This window comes from Lissotriton vulgaris, chromosome 1_1 (genome assembly GCF_964263255.1).
Source record: "Lissotriton vulgaris chromosome 1_1, aLisVul1.2, whole genome shotgun sequence".
NCBI classification, from domain to species: Eukaryota; Metazoa; Chordata; class Amphibia; order Caudata; family Salamandridae; genus Lissotriton; species Lissotriton vulgaris.
In genome coordinates this window covers 2120752406-2120769956 of record NC_141685.1, presented here as the reverse complement: position 1 = coordinate 2120769956, position 17551 = coordinate 2120752406, and the positions used below count along the sequence as shown (strand labels likewise).

The window sequence follows — 17551 nt, the reverse complement described above, 5'->3', positions numbered from 1 at the left end:
GTCGGCACAATGGCCCCCTTCAACACCAGAGACTTGAGTTCCTCTGTGATGAACTCCTGACTTTCCTTTGAGAAGTGAAGAGGGAAGGGAGGACGAGATTGGTGAATGGGATGATAAAATTCGATTTTGAATCCCTGAACTGTTTCCAGCACCCAAGCATCGCCTGAGATTGCGCGCCAATTGGCTAGAAAAAGGCGGATCCTGCCCCCCAGAACAACACTGCATGCAGGAAGAAGCCTCACCTGAAGCGGCGGAATCTTGACGTCCGCCGGAGTAGCCACCTGAACCTCCTTTCTTGAACTGTCCACGTCCTTTTTTGGAAGGGTAGAAGTGAGACCGCTGGGCATAACCGGAATCCTGATGGCCTCCCTTTTGGGACTGGTTCCCACGTTGAGTGGATTGGTATTGACCACGGCCGGACGACCGTCCCCAGCTTCGTCCGGCCTTGTTAAAAACCGGACGCATGGCCCGCTTCAAAGTGGCCTGTGCCTTGTCAATACTACTAAAAGTGCTGACAAAATGGGTGAGTTCCTTCAAAAAGGATTGACCAAAAAGAAGCCCCTGAGCAGCAGCACCTGCCTCCGAGGAAGAAAGTTCAGACAACTTCGGGTCCAGTTTTAGAAGAATAGAACGCCGGCGTTCACTCGAGAGGGCACAGTTGGCGTTCCCTAAAAAACAGACGGCTCGCTGTGCCCACTGAATGAGCTCGTCAGGATCGACAGTGGAGGATGTCTCCTTGGCCCGGAAGCCCAGGTCCAATATTTTAGTGATAGGACCTAAAAGGTCCAAAACCTTATCCTGACAAGCCCGCCAGGAACGATCTAGACCCTTTTTGGGGTCCTTGGAAAATTTGGTCATGTATGTAAGGATAGTAGGGTCGACCTCCGGCGTGTCCGCCAGGTTGTCCGCCAAATCTGGTCGCGGACACTCTGAGCGAAGACGCGCTCGTACATCTTTGTCAAAAGGGTGCCTGATATATTGCTGAACATAGTCAGCCACAGCCGGGGAAGGAAGCCAGGCGGAAGAATTCGGGTGCACAATATCCTCGGGCTCAAAAGTTAAAACAGGAGGCCGCGAGGAGGCATCCACAAAATGTTCTTTGCACTTACGTTTTTTGGGAGGAGGAGGCAAAACCTCCGACGAAGAGGAGGAAGCATCATGGTCATCGCTCTCTACCAATACAGGGACAGCCTTGGATTTAGAGGACAAGGAACGAGCCAACTTCCTAAAATCCGAAGAATGGGGATTACCAGGAGATGAGGACTTCTTTGAGGGAAGCCAACCTTGCTGTTGCGCATATTGCGTCAAATGGCGCTTCAGGGGGGTAATGGCGCGAGCCATTGCCCTATTCATAGAGAGCTGCACCCCTTTGTCGAGTGCCTCCACCAGGTCCTGCTCAAAAAAGTCAGACCCCTCCTCCTCAAAGTCACCTTCCTCCTCAAAATGATAGGAGCCACTCATGGTACACTGGGAGTGTAGTAATTCAGCCCACTAGGTGACAAGGAATCCGGTATGTCAGTGACACAGTCCGAGGGAGTGAAAAAACCTCACAGTCAGCAAGAAAAACAGTAAAAAACTGCTTAGAACACCAGAGTTAGAGCGTGGAGGGAGGCTTGCCGACCAAAAAAATCACCACTCTAGGCAAAGCCTATGCAAATTCACAACCGGGACCTTTTTCCAAGCTCCGGCGTCGAAAGGGACAAGCTGACAGGCAGTGGGCGCAAACGTCAACAGACGCGTTCAGGAGCCGGCGCTGTGTTGACAGAAACACAGCTGCGCGAGGAAAAGCCCTTAGGGACAAAGGTCGCGCATGCGCAGACACACGGCTCGCCCGACAGCTCAGAAGCCGACTCGCGCTGAACGCGCGCGAGGCAGGACAGTCCCCAACTCCCTCCACCAAAATACGGGACAAACGGCAGCAAGTGCCCGACCCCGGGAGGTGACACACGCTCCCACCGACGCGCCGGCCGAGTGTAAGGAACGACGACCAAGACGGCAGTAAGAGCGCGAAAATAAGCGCCAAAGCAATATTAAACAGCGCGCACAAAGCGGTATTTAATGAAACTCTCAATACAAGTTAAACATTCAGAGAATAAGAAATATGCACTTAACTGGCTGCGGAGCAGCAAAGAAAGAGGAAGTGGTTACCTCTGAGACTGTTTATATACTATGGGTGTACTCTATGGTTGCCCTGAGTTCATACGTGACGTATTGTTTTGTTTTTCTTTACTGTAATGTGATTGGCTGCTATGTGTCAGTAAAGAAATGAGACTAAGCATAATCGGAGCCTCCTGTCCTGAAATAGAATTGAGTGGTGTGGAGTGAATTTGTTTAGTGAAGTTATGTGGCATGGTGTGAATTGGAATTATGTGCATAGATTTGATGCCATATTGAGAATCTATGTATCCAATATTTCTCAAGCTTAGGTTGTGTTATACACAGAACAGAAAAATATGACAATTAATAGAAAAAAAACATCATGCTTATAACAACTTTCACTACACTTCTGTACGTATTTGCATGCAACAGTGGAACTTTAATTTGTTAAACCTTTTAAGGATATTGAAGCACATTTTCATAAAATAAGTTACAAAGCTAGCAAAAACGACAGGCAGAAAGAAATTGGGGATGAGAAATATGTAAATTCATCTTGGTTTAGTGAGGAAACCACTCACTGATGATATCTGTTGTGACCTGCATGTCAAAATTTAAAATGCTGGCTCCGATGATTCAGCCTTTCATCTTTCTGAGGTCGAAAATTGAGTACTAGTACATTGTGTAATAGCAGCACTTTAAAATTAACACATTACTCTTGGCATGTTTGCATGTGCTACCTCAAATTCTACATAAAGAATTGACATAATTGTGGCGGATGGAACTCCAGTGAAATTAATCAAATGTACATCGTTACTATTACAAATGTAAATCATAGAATTAAGAAAATTTCACACAATTTAAGATGCCATGATTAATTATGTCAGGTAGTTAAATGTGCAGGTGAAACATTTGCCTTTATAGCCGAATGTTGGCTCTATAGTCCCTGGAGAAAACATAGGTATGAATATATTTGCTGCCGCCACCAAGACCTGGAACACCCTCCCCACCCACCTACGGCAGCCCCAAGACCTGCTGACCTTCAGAAGACTCCTCAAGACCTGGCTCTTCAGGCAGTAGCAGCACCCCCTCCCCCAGCTCCTTGAGACCCTCATGGGTAAGTAGTACGCTTTACAAATTCTTTGATTGATTGAATATATTCCAAATTAGGTGGCTTGTGCAAGAGTTTACCACATATAATTGGAACCCAGCCACTGACAGTGTCATCACAGAGCCTAATTCAAAATTTGCAAACATTCGTGACAAGAATTTTCAATTCTATTAAGGACTAGGAGGCGAGGATTATGCTTTCTCATTTCTTTAATGAAATGCTCAGCAGCCAATAAAAAAACAAACTATATTTCCCATGAACACCAGGGAATGACCATAGAGATGATGCTATAAAAGGTCCAAACATTAGTCTTTCTTCCTCTTTCTTTGTGGAAACAGGTCAACATCGAAAAACAATCCTAAGTAAAGCAGCAACAACAGTTCCAAGCACGCTGCCGAAATCCAAAGGAACTTGTAACTGAGGAAGGAGGAATCTCGGGTCCGAGAAGCAGGAAACTCTGGAGGCTCCCGAAGAAGATCCACAAGATCATTTCTGGTCTGAACCTGAAAAAGATACAGAGCCGTAACATCCAAATAATGGAGAGAAATCAAATCAAGGGGAGGGAAAAACAAAGAGGCATAAAACTGCAATGGTATGCAAATATTACACAGTACAGCAATGTAACAGAGTCATAACAATGGGTGGGATAATCCTCGCCTCCTAGTCCTTAATAGAATTGAAAATTCTTGTCACGAATGTTTGCAAATTTTGAATTCTATGTCAGGACAGGAGGCTCCGATTATGCTTGTTCAAAGCTGGTCCACCACAACAGAAGCAACACTAACAATAGGTTTATAATAAAACTTTTTGAAAACAGAGTCTGTAGACCAATCTGCAGCTTTCATAATATCAAATAGAGTGACGCCCATGGAAAAAGCCTTAGAGGCCATTGCCCCTCTCGCAGAATGTGCCCCGAACACAGAAACATCAATGCCTGCCTCAGACATAAGCCAGCGCACCCAGCGAGCCAGAGTGGCTGGCGTAACGGGGCGAAAAGGCTTCTGCAAGGCAATCAACAATTGACCCTGCATGTCCGTACGCAAAGAAGCGGTACTCGCCTCATAATCCTTCAAACACTGGACAACACAAAGATTGGGATGATCAGGAAAAGAAGGATACGTAATGGAGGAAGTATTAGATTTAGTCCTCCTAGAGAGAGTGAACGTAACACCCTCGGGGGTGAAACTGCGACCCGCAAGGTCTAAGGCGCGGATATCAGAAACGCGCTTGCAAGACACTAGACATAGTAACATGGCCAATTTCGTAGAAAAATTGTTTACGAGACAGTAAAAGATTCGAAGGCCAGGCTTCCAAAAACCTCAGGACAACAGAAACATCCCATAAAGAAACATATTTAGAAGTAGGAGGTTTCGCAAGACGAATCCCTTTAAGCAGTTTTGAAAGTAAATGATGTTCACCAACAGGCTTACCATCAATATGGTCGTGCCCAGCAGAAATAGCAGAACGAAAACTACTCACAGTTTGATAGGCTAGACCTGAAGTGGCTAAAGAGGTCAAGAAATGAATAATCATACTGACATCCGCTGAAACGGGATCAACCTCCCGTTGAACACACCAATCACACCAGCGTTTCCAGGCCCCTCAATATCGCTTGTGAGTATTGGGAGACCAGGCGTTATTAATGAAGTTGGCAGCGTCGCCAGAAATGCCCGGGATCGACCAACGATCCCCGAGATTCGCCATGCCAGCAACCGGAGAGAGCCGGCCAGAATGAGGGGATGCGGTTCCCCGAGAGGATCCCGCAACAGATTCCACTTCAGGGGAAGAAGGAGTGGAGGCGCGCAACACATCTCCAGGAGAACTGGGAACCACGCCTGAGCCCTCCACAGAGGAGCAATCAGAATCAACTCTGACCGAAACCGTTTGGTGTAAGCCAACACCCTGGGAAGCATCAGGAATGGGGGAAACGCATAACAGAGCGTCGATGGCCACTGTTGCAGGAAAGCATCCGTGGCCAGAGCTAGGGGATCCGGTCTCCAACTGAAAAACCGGGGAAGTTGCGCGTTGAGGCGAGAGGCAAACAGATCCAAGTGACACTGGCCCCATTGCCGAAGAATGGCACGGAAGACTCGAGGATGAAGCCTCCAGTCGCTGAAATCTCGAAGATGTCTGGAATGCCAATCCGCAATCTGATTGTTGCGACCCGGAAGATACTCTGCAATAACCGTGATCTTCCGTTGGAGGCAAAAATGCCATAAATCCTTGGCTATCTCCGCCAACACCTTGGACCGAGTCCCGCCCAGTTTGTTGACATAGCGGACCGCAGACACATTGTCCATCCGAAGAAGAATGCAACAATTCGTCTGAAGGGGAGAGAAACACCTTATCGCAAAGGAACCCGCAAGGAGTTCCAGACAATTTATATGGAGAGACAACTCCTGAGGCGACCAACGTCCCCCCGTCGAGACAGGACCGCAACGGGCTCCCCAACCCCATCGACTGGCGTCGGATTCGATCACCAGTTCCGGAGATGAACCGAACAGGGCTCCATGTGGTCTAGCCACCATTGCATCTCCCCCCGCACCTCCTCCGAAAGAGGAATCTGATCTGAATAGCGGAGACCTTTGCGGAGATGCTGAATCTTCAGGCGCTGCATCGCTCTGTAATGCAGAGGACCCGGAAAAATCGCCTGAATGGAGGACGCTAGAAGGCCCACCACACGAGCCAATGACTTCAACGACACAGTCTGTTTGGAAATAACAGACGTCAATTCCCTCCTGATGTAGCGAAGCTTCTGATTTGGCAAGAGAAGTTGGCAAGTCACAGAGTCTATCCGAAAGCCCAGAAAATCTATGGATTGAGAGGGGGTCAAAACCGACTTCGGAACATTGACTAGAAAACCTAGCGACTTTAAGAGCTCGATGGACCACTCCAGATGCTGCAGAAGCCTGAGAGGGCAATCCGCCATAAGGAGAATGTCGTCCAGATATATGATCAGTCTGACTCCCCGTGAACGGAGATGTTCCACAACTGGCCTGAGTAATTTCGTGAAGCACCATGGTGCTGACGAAAGGCCGAATGGGAGAACCTGATACTCGTACCACCGCCCCAGCCATTGAAACTGGAGGAATCGACGATGAGGCTTGTAAATCGGGATTGAAAGGTACGCATCCTTCAAGTCCAGACGGACCATCCAGTCCCCTTCCCGAAGGAGATCCCGTAAGAGATGGATGCCTTCCATCTTGAAGTGCCTATACACTACCCCGCTGTTGAAGTCTTTCAGGTTGAGAACCAGGCGAGACCCGCCTCCCTTCTTCTCGACCAGAAAGACTGAACTGACAAAGCCCTTCGGATGGCGTTCGGTTGGAACAATCGCTCCCTTTTTGAGGAGAGCCTCGATTTCCTCTGAGAGACAAACCTGAGCGGGACGGGAAAAAAGAATAGGATGGGGAAGACGGGTCTGATGTACTGGGTGATAGAATTCTATTTTGAAATCTTGTACGGTTTCTAGCACCCAGCCATCTGTGGAGATCAAGCGCCAATTGTTTAGGAAAAACTGCACTCTCCCCCCCAGCATTACATCGCATGCTTGAATTAGGCTCACCTGTAGTGCCGGCATCTTGGTAATGGCCCTGTTGTCCGCCAGATCGGCCCTTTCCGTATTGGCCCTTTCCTTTTCGTGATGGGTAGAAATTGGCACGAGTGGAGTATCCAGACTCATAGTGGCCCCCTCGCTGTTGTGAGGCTCCTCTCTGGGACTGCTGCTGCGACCCACGGCCGAACGATCGTCCCCGTTGTCGTCCGGCCTTGGTAAAAACCGGCGTAAGGAGGCTTGGGCTTTATCAATGCCGCTGAAGGCGGACACAAACTTTGTTAGTTCCTTCAGGAACGGCTGACCAAACAAAAGGCCCTGTGCCTCAGGACCCGCCTCCGAAGTCGCCAACTCCGCCAACTTTGGGTCCAATTTGAGAAGAATGGACCTACGCCGTTCCGCAGAAACTGCGCAGTTAACATTTCCCAGCTGGCAGACTGCCCTCTGCGCCCACTCTATGAATTCATCCGGGTCCACGAGAGCCGAAGCTTCCTTCGCCTTGAAACCTAAATCCAGAATCTTGGACAGGGGACCAAGTAAGTCAAGCAATTTATCCTGGACGGACCGCCAGGAACGGTCCAGACCCTTCTTCGGATCTTCGCATACTTCTTGAGGTAAGTGACCATCATCGGATCCACCTCAGGGGTCTCGGCCAGGTGGTCCGCAAGGTCAGGTCTAGGGCATTCGGAACGGAGCCTGGCCCGAACCGACGCCTCAAAAGGCTGACGAATATGAGCCTCCAAATAAGCGGCTACTGCCGGAGCAGGCAACCACGACGAGGAGTTCGGCTGAACAATGTCCTCTGGCTCAAAATTCAAAACGGTGGGACGCTCAGGCGCGTCGACAAAATGCTCCTTGCGGAGTCGCTTCTTGGGAGGAGAGTCCGTACAGAAGAAGCCTGAGCATGGTCGGAGTCCTCAAGACGAGAAACTGAAGATTTGGACGCTTCCGCATTCAAAGTCTTCGCCAGTCTCTGAAAGTCCGTCTTGTGAGGATTATGTGGAGACTTCGCGGTCTTTTGCGAAGGAGGCAACCAACCCTGTTGCACTGCATACTGGTTGAGGTGGCGCTTCAGGGGATTGATAGCCCTAACCAGAGCCTTGTTGACAGACAGCTGCACACTCTTATCCAACTCCTCCACCAGATCATATTCAAGAGTGTCCTCCTCTTCCTCTTGATAGAAGCAGTCATCGTCATCCTCATAATATTCCGCCATTGCACAGGTGTGCAGATATTCAGAGCCCACTAGATGACTGGAACAATATGGAGTATCGAAGATACAAGTAAGGGGGAGTGAACACCCCAGGCAGGCTAACTTGAGGTAAAACTCAAGGAAAAACAAGTACACGTGGAGGGAGACAAGCCTGCCACAAAATATCACTCTAGGCAGAGCCTATGCACAAAGTAACAACCAAAACACTTTCCTGTGCCCTGGCGTCTAACGGGGTCGAAAGTTCAGAGCTGTGGGCGTGAGCGCTGTCAAAGCGGTCCTTCACTCAACCTGCGTGAGGAAAAAGAGCCTCAAACTGGAAATAATGCAGTGCGCATGCTCGACACTGCCGCTACTGAACACCGGCTCGAGAGCGCTCGTGCTCCTCGTGTGAGCTGGCGACCCCTGCTCCCGCTCCACAAACAGCAACCGGGCACAAACGGCCAGGTGCAGGGAGGTGAACCCACGCTCCCAAGAAACACGTCGCTAACGGACGAAACAAACACCGGTACACACCGCAGGAGGAACCGGGACCAGAACCATACACAAGCAACGCGCACTAAAAGCAAAGCAGCGCAAGACAAGGCAAGTGTATAAATAACAGCATTAAGCAATAGCAATAACAGCAATCGAAGCAGAATAAAGTTAAAGAGACTTAACTGGCTGCGGAGCAGCAAAGAAAGAGGAAGAAAGACTAATGTTTGGACCTTTTATAGCATCATCTCTATGGTCATTCCCTGGTGTTCATGGGAAATGTAGTTTGTTTTTTTATTGGCTGCTGAGCATTTCATTAAAGAAATGAGAAAGCATAATCGGAGCCTCCTGTCCTGACATAGAATTTCAGATGTAGTTTAGTGGTTAAGAGGGGCATATCTATACGGCTGAAATGTAAAGATCATGTTTAGTATTTAGTAAGTTGGTATTCTGGGCAATCAACATGGTTTCTTGTATGCAAGAGAGAAAATGGTGATAACATATTAAAAGGAAGTAATAGAAAGTTAGAACTGTTATTAAAAATATAGCGGCAACTTTGCCCCTTTCCGCATTTTGTACTCCAATGAGCACAAACTATATTTTCGGGAATATGACAAATTTCCATTGTGGTTATGCTATTACTGAAGAGTAGTATTAAGACCCCCTCCCTTAATTGTTAGTTGTAACACAAATGTTCCTGGGTTGTACCCCAGTTTTTGCACATTGTGTGATCTGAAAAAAATGATTAGGCTCCTCCATTAGTTTGCCTAGCCTCCAGTCACGATGTAATTTACCAGAAATCCGCTGCTTCTGGAGCAAACGTGGGTAAAATGAAAGATCAGCGGGTATCGAAGAGAATTGGGAGCAAAAACCAACGTCTACAGTATAGTGTCATCAGGGTGCTTAGTGGGAGGGACGTATGAGATTGCTCCTATTGAAAAAAGAGTGCCTGGAAGCCTTGCCTGGAAGCCTTGTTGAAGCAGGCCCATAAACACTTGTCTAAGATCGCCAAACTGATTTCTGTTACATACCCCAATGCAGGAGGACCTTATTTTCAAGCAAAAGCTGTAGAGATGTAACCACTTTGAATACTCATTCAGAATAGATGCCATTAGGAAACACTTTTCTTCCCCATCTATTGTACAGTAACCTAGTGCTTTGTACCTACCTTTGTGATACATAAATACCCATAAATGCCTATACATAGATCATTCGAAATTTTTTGGGGCATTTTATATAGCGCGAACTAGACCCAAAGGTATCAGAGCGCTTCATATGAGCGCCAGTTGTGTTACAGACGGACACACATTTGCAATATCAACATTGAAATCAAAGGCAGTTGACGACCAGAAGGGACATTCTCTCCCATCTTACTTTCTTACAGAACCAATAGCGTATAGAGGTTTACTCTAATGCAACTGCTACTTTATGCCTCACTGCAGTCTCATACACCCAAACCCCCACCTTTGCATGATCGTTCTGTTGTCAATACACTTGTCGCAAAGATTACAAGTGCAATGTAACTGAATTAAGATAGTGCTTCAAACACCAATCGCTTAGCTGTACTTGATGTAAACCCCACAAGAGAAGCGCTTTTGTGTCACTTGTGAGTGAACTCTGGCCGTGGCTACCATGTCTTGTGTTGCATCGCTTAGTGGCACCAGGCAGACAGGATAAGGAGACGGGGCGCGCTCAGATTAGATGGGCGGACTGTTACCATGCTCTCTGCAGGCTCTCTACCGATTGACAGGAGACTTAAGAATCTTCTGTTTTATCCAGTCCTCAAATAATAAGCACTAATTCTAGCACTCTTCTATAGATTAAACAATGGCATCTTTATGTTCACGCACTGTGCACTTCGGTGTAACCGTTTTTTTTTACGGAGTTTTATATAGCGCGAACTTGACCCTGTATCGGGTATCAGGAGCGCTTTTCATAGCATCTATTGCGTTACATGAGGACACGTGCATTTTAGTTAGGCACGGGTAGATTACGTGATTTGCCTAGAATCACAGGATGTTCAGCGTCATTGCCGAGACTCGAACCCGGTTCCCAGATTCGAGGCCAACTCCTCTTGATGGCCAGTGACGCAGTGTGGCTTCCAAACAACCTTCAAACTCATCTCACTAACCCAGGAGCAACTTATTTTACTCATCGGTGGGGCCGATAGCACCGCGAGTCACACATTCACACACCAGTATACACTGCCCCTGAATCGGCGATAAAGAAGGCTAGCTGCTGGATAAGTGGGGTACCTCATTAACCTAAATTCTATATTTTATACATTATAAAAATACTCAACAGTCATAAGGAATGCAACATCAAGGTACTCCGCTATTTAGTCGATGAACCAACTAGTAGAAGTCAGTTGATGGCGATTAAGTCCAGCTCAATCACAATATTCCCACAACTTCTTAGCATTTAATTTGTCATGACTTTTATTCTAATAAAAAACAGACTTGAGTTTATATTTTACAAAATTTTATCTAGATTCATTAGGAAAGGAAAATAGCATATTCTTTAGACAAGCACAATTTAAGCATTTATTTGATAGATTTAAGAAATGAAAAATTAGAAAGCATATTACCAATCTGCCATAGGAAGATGACAGAACTGCATAGAACAGGTTCCCCAGCTGACTGTCATTCTAACCTCCTTGATGTCTCCCTCCTGCCATAAAATCTCTGCGACCGATCTCTTTTCTTTGCCCCATGAAAAGTTTAAAGTCCAAAATATTTCAAAGTCTTTTGCACCATAAAAATCGTTCAGACCTACAGCATGTTGTAGTGCGAAATAAAGTCCACGGAACCAACCTTTTCCCTCATTCGCGCAAGCTCATATACCCTTTTCACTAACTATCTAACCCAAAATTGAAACTTTTAGGGTCCGCACTCATTTCTCATTGGTCCATTAGAGGGGTGGTGACGATCACCTCATATCCTCCTTGTTCAAACCAGTTTGTGATTTTGCCCTGTCATTCCAAAGGCTTTTCTCATGACTTAATGGTCACATTTGTACTTGTCGTTCACTTCTTGTATCTTTTATACATAAGAAAGTTTCAGCTCCTTCCTTTCCCAGGCTTTTAAATGAAGGCATCCTTTGGCACATCTCTCGTTTATAGGCCAAGCTGGCTTTGACATCTCTCGCTCCGAGCACAGGCTGCTCACTCATACTTCTCATTTGCTCTGCGCATGCGTGGGGGCCAGGGGTGGGGAAATCCTATCGCCCGACGCCCGAACCATGTTGTTTTTATTGATAGGCAAGAAGATTTATTGTCTATTACGTCCGACGGACAAGTAGACATTAAATCACATTAATACAACAGGCTGTGGGCACTCTGGGGCTCACAGCCAATCAGAAGCTTGCAGAGAGCCTTTGGATGCATCTAATTGCCTAGCAGCCCATGAATGGGGTCTAACCAGTAATTGGCTGGGGGGCTGAAACGTCACTTAGCCTCTGCAAGCAGTAGTCGTGTGTGTCTGCGCAAGGTTCGCATTCCGGTAAAATAAGCTTTGCCCGCTACAGCATTTAGTATGTTGAAGAGTGAGGTTGGATACTCGCATAAAACTATACTTTACTTGATTGCATGATATTGTGACAGAGGTGTGATTTATTTTTTTAGCAACCATGGGTAAAAAGATTAATTGGTGCAAAAGCCTAGCCCTGGCACGCCGTGGTGCCTTAAAAGAGGACGTCAAAAAAGCAACGTATTGCAAGCAGGTGCGCTGTGCTACCACCCTGCAAAAACAAGGAGCCAGGCTGCTTCAGACGTGGTTAGTGACCCCAAAAAATGAGAGTTCTTCGACAAGTACGTTGAAGATAATTATGAAGGACGTGGGTGGCGAGCTCGGTGGACCTAATGACCCGTCATTCAGTTACATTTCACTACGATCCTCATACTATGTTTTCACAGTTCTTCAGAAGCCGCAATCCATTTGATACGTTCTTCAGTGCACGGAACGAAACGAGGCCATGGAAGTTAATGACCCATTTGCCAGCTTTGGGATGGGGGCCGGTGGATTAGGTAACAGGTTTTCCTAGGACTCGGCGAGGACGTGATCACATCCAGTAGTGCGTGAGCTTAAAAAAGGCATCTTGATGAAATTTACACTGGCCACAGCAGTAAATGAAGATTTCTGATAAGCGCCTGAATCCAGATGGCAGAACTGCACACTCCGAAGGGCGGGATAATATTCCCATAGAAATCAAGAAAGGGTACGAAAATTACCTTCCCTAATGAAGGAGATGAAACACCTACAAACATCCTCTCCGATCTAGTGTTTGTTCTGAAAGATAAACCCCATCTAGTCTTTAGTGGGAAGGCTCAGACATTAGCCACCGAGCAAAAACCACCCTGAGAGAGGCGTTCTGTGAATGTACCGGTAATGGCCCGACCCTGGACAGAAGGACCATCCGACCGGTTTCAAGGATGACGTTATTGAAACTGAGAATCCCAGGCGAAGGCCTCCTTCCCACCCAAAGGCCCAGAGCAGCAGGGCAACCTCATCCTCGACTAAATTCCTCCTTCCTCTAAGGAAGTACTGGAGCGGATACTACCTGCATAGCCACAACGCCGACAAGACAATCGAATCGGAAAGTTGGTGTTTGTTTACAGCTGATATAATCTGTCAGGAGAGGGCGCTGTATGGCCTGAAGAAAATTTTAAAAAGCAAGAGCTACACAGAAATATTAAATCGTAACATGCTTAAGCACTCTTGTATTAAAACTTGTTTCATGTTAAGTTGTTATCTACTGGGCCTGACCAAAGTTAGTCTCAGTGTGTGTGAAACTTGGGGTTGCATTTTGGCAAGCAGTTGTTTTTCACCGATGTACAGCGGGGTATCATGACTTCACTGTGCACCGTGTAGAGAGCCATCCGGGCTCTCCCAAACAATGTTTCTACTTACACATGCATCCAGGCATACCCTGGGGCGGGCTCGCGCTGGGGTATAAATAAAGTAGGCGGAAGACCGCTCGGGGTCTTTCCGGCTAACCTGTATTCACAGCGTGCGTGTGACTGTGTCCTGTGCTTCCCGCAACCACGTGTCAGGCCCTGACTTGGCCTTCCACACTGGCGACGAGGCCGGTCTGAGCACATGCGTGCCTGGCCGCCTCCACCCTGCGATGCCGCAGCGCGTGGTGTCAGCAGCGGAGCCCACCGGCATTACCTCCAGTGCCTGGCTCCGGCTTGAGGCCCGCCTACGTGTCTCCCCGTCGGGAGCGCCTTCAGCTGGCGGGGCTCGCCGGGAGCACCTCTCGTGGCCATCCGACCTTCAACATTCGACGGGTGAATCATTTTCCCCATCTCCACCCGCCCGCGCGGCCTACCTCGCCCAGCGTGCTCCCTGCGGTGAAGAGTCCCACAAGTGCCGGCGCCGTGCGCATCACCCGAGGGGAGGGGCGAGAGGAGAAATGAAGAGCGTCAGGGCCCCGCGGCTGGAGAAGAAGGCCCAGTCTTGAACTGCAGCAAAGGAAGACCCTTGAGAGGACCCACAGGCTGAAGGCACCGGAGTCGCAAGAGGACCTAAGGCAGCTCAGCAAAGATGGAGACCCAGGTTGCAGAGGATGCAATGAGGATGCTGATCTTCAACGGGTGAGGCACTGGAGGCTTGAGCTTCTTGTAGCCCGAAGATCTCTGAAATACAGAGCCAACAAGCAGTGGCAATGGCGATGACACTGGGTGCCCAGGGGTTCAGTCCCAGCGGCTCCAACGAGGGATAGTGTCCTCAAAATTGCAGAGAAGGCAGGTCAGGCCTCGAGAGAGCTGCAGAACCACCAACTGAGTTGCTGGGCCTTGGGAAGCTCGCAGAACGACAGGAGCAGCAGACCAGTCAGCTTTGTTGCGGTGACTGCAGATGCAAGGGATGTCCTTGATGCCTACAGGCCTTCTGGAGAACCTGGATGAAGCACAGACACAGACGACTCAGAAGACTTGACAGCAAGACCAGGAGCAGCAGGACTCTTCCTTGATGCAGTCTCTGTTCCAGTCAAAGTCCAACGAAGTTCAAGTGTCCAGACGGTCGAAGAGTGTCATCTTGGTTTTAGGTGTGATTCTTGTTCTACGATTAGTATGAGGACCCTCCCACAGTGGAGAACTTCGGTACCTTATAGAAAGCGTTAGAACTTCACCACGGTCCCTCCTAGAGGAGGAGCTGGACAGAGGGGATGATCCTGTCCTTTGGCCTTACTCCAGTTTCCCACCAGAGCAGGAAACAAGGGTTTCTGAACTGGCTCAAACTTGAGTATGCAAAGAGGGACTCAAGTATGCCCTTCATAATAGTCTGGATGCCTGGAAGGCGATCCCAACACAGCCCAATACACTAAATCCTGTATGGGAGGGGGTCACAATTCCTGTGACAGTAAACCTATTGTTCTAACTTCCCCTGCTTAAGCTCAGCTCAGTGGCAGGAGGGCAGAATCATGTCTGTGGTTGGCAGCAGCACTAGCTTGCTGGTAGACCCTAAGAAACTGTTACCGGGAGTACATTGCGGTCCCCTAAGGAGCCCCCCAGTACATGGGATCATACTTCCAGCACCGGATATTGCAGATTTAGAGCAGAGCACACAGATTGTTTCAGGTCATCAAATGTCTTCTGACAGCTAACTTTCCACTGAACTCTCTTAGGCATTCTTTTGTGGGTGAGATCATTAAGGGGTGTTGCTATGGATCCATGGCCCTTATCAAACCTTCTGTCATACTCACTCAGGCCCAAGAAAGCTGTGACCTGAGTCTGAGTAGTGGGAGCAGCCCAGTCCATGATGGTCTAAATTTTGCTCTCCAATGTTGGAAGTTGACCTCCACCTACAAGGTGGCCTGAGTACACAACTTTACTCTGCCCTATCTGGCACTTTGTGATCTTCATAGTAAGCCCTGCCTTCTGCAGGGTCTCGAGTAGCCTCGAGTACATTTCTGAGGTAGACCAGGTGATCCTCCCAGGTGGAGCTAAAGACAGATATATCATGTAGATATGCTGCACTATAGATTTCCAGAACTGTCAAGACTTTATTCAAACCAAAAGGCATCACAATAAATTGATAATGCCCACTGGGGTTTGAAAATGCTGTTTTTGATTTGGCATCCTCATAAAGTCTAATTTGCCAATAACCAGCAGTGAGATCAAATGTACTGACACATTTGGCAGAGTCCAAAATATCAATCAGTTCATCTGTCCCGGAAATTGGATCGGCATCAGTCCTAGTGACTGCATTGAGATCTCTATAGTCAACACAAAACCTAATCTCTCTCTTACCATCCTGTATATGAGCTTTTGGTACAATGGCTACAGGGCTAGCCTAAGGGCTATCTGAAGGCTCAATGATCCCATCCAACTCCAGCATCTTTTGGGATTCTTTTCTGGTGCAATCTCTGACATGGTCAGGCTGTCTGTAAATTTTGCTCTTCAGAGGCAGACTGTCACCTGTGTCCACTTCATGGCTACACCAAGTTGTTTGACTGGATATCAGAGAAAGAGACCAGGAAACTGATTGAGAACATGTCTGTAATCAGCTTGCTGTTGATCAGTGAGTCTGTCTGCCAAGACTACTCCTTCAACTGATCCATCAACAGGGTCCTGAGAGAGAAGATCAGGGAGAAGGTCACTTTCTTCCTCCTGTCCCTCATCAGAGGCCATGAGCATCCTCATGTCAGCCCGATCAATAAACGTTTTCAGGTTATTCACATGATGCACCCTGTGGGGACTTCTTGGAGTACCTAGGTCAACTAAGTTGGTGACCTCACCTTTCTTTTCCAGTATAGTGTGAGGGGCACTCCACTTGTCTTGAAAAGCTGCATTTTCTCCCTTTACAGTCAAGAGTTTGTCTCTACCTTTGTTAGCAAAGGAGAGCCAAATGATAGCTGCCCACTGCCCCTGAGGAATCTTCTGAACTTTACAGGCTCTCTCGAAAGCAGTAACCCACTTATGAATGTCATCACCCTCCTGGTAAGGAGGGACTTTCCTGCTCCAGTTCCAAGTGTCAAAGGGATCTTCCCTAACTCTAGGTTCACTAGTCCTGCCGCCATGGGATTCTAATACTAAATTCTTCCTAGCCCTCTGCACTTCTAGGGGGTCCGTATGTAGGGCCAACTCCTTCTTGATTCTGAGCTTGGCTCGCTAAAGTTTGAGCAGGTGGTATTTCCTTTCTAAAACATTTCCCACTTCCTGCCAGAGATGGAAGTCCCTATTGAAGTGGCGAGGAGGCTGAATTAACTGAGGAGGACCTGGACTTTCCCTGAACTTTTTGTACCCTCCCAGGAGGAATAACGGGGGTCATACCTCTAGGGCCTCCCTCTGTGTCACTAGTACTATTCCCTGTGGGACTAGAGTTCTCCAGTAAGGGGCCTCCAGACTCCTCCTGGATCTGCTCAGAAGCAGAGTTTGGCTCATCTTCAGGAGCAGCCCCATCCATATCCAAGTTACCCTGCCCATCTGACCTTTTTTCTTGGTAGCAATAACTGTTCCCCAAAGATGACTTCACTGTTAATACCCAACTCATCAAATGTCTCTTGTAAATAAATCATCATAGTCTTGAGCAAGGCCTCCACACCTTCAATTATTGTTTCAATTAAATGCTCAATATGTTGGCTAGAAAAATCCTAGCATGAGGCATATTTGCTAGTTTGGTCATTTTTATAGTTTTTGTGAGCCTCTCATATAACAAAGTTTTTATGCTTTACTTCATCCCACTCACTTCTCATTTGTGACCTTCCACCTACTGTATTTATGTGTAAGCTTCACACACAAACCTTGTTTCTGGTGTTCATCACTGACACCAGATATCTGAGCTTTGCCACACAATTCATTCTGCACATCTAACTATATCTAAATTCTGTGAGAATCTCATTTGTGTCTTTCACAGCAGGCTGTTTTACATTGGTAAGCATCTCTCTTCCACACAAACACTGTAAATCTCATTTTTGTGACATCCCACACAAGGATAATTCTTATTGCAAATTTATCTTATAGGGTGTCTTATATTTCTATGCAAGATAATGTGGTTTGAGTGCACTCTACACTGATGTCATCTATCTGCAATAGCGCTTCTCATAGATTAGACAACAAAGGGGGTTTTCCATCCTCCAGCCTCAGGAATGCAGGCAATAAACTTAGTGT

At 47.5% G+C, this 17551-nt stretch overlaps 1 pseudogene; it reads left to right on the top strand.

Moving 5' to 3' along the window:
• The first annotated feature begins 12069 nt into the window (after positions 1-12069).
• LOC147751692 (dnaJ homolog subfamily B member 1 pseudogene) lies at positions 12070-13007 on the top strand (annotated as a pseudogene).
• Positions 13008-17551: the final 4544 nt, after the last annotated feature.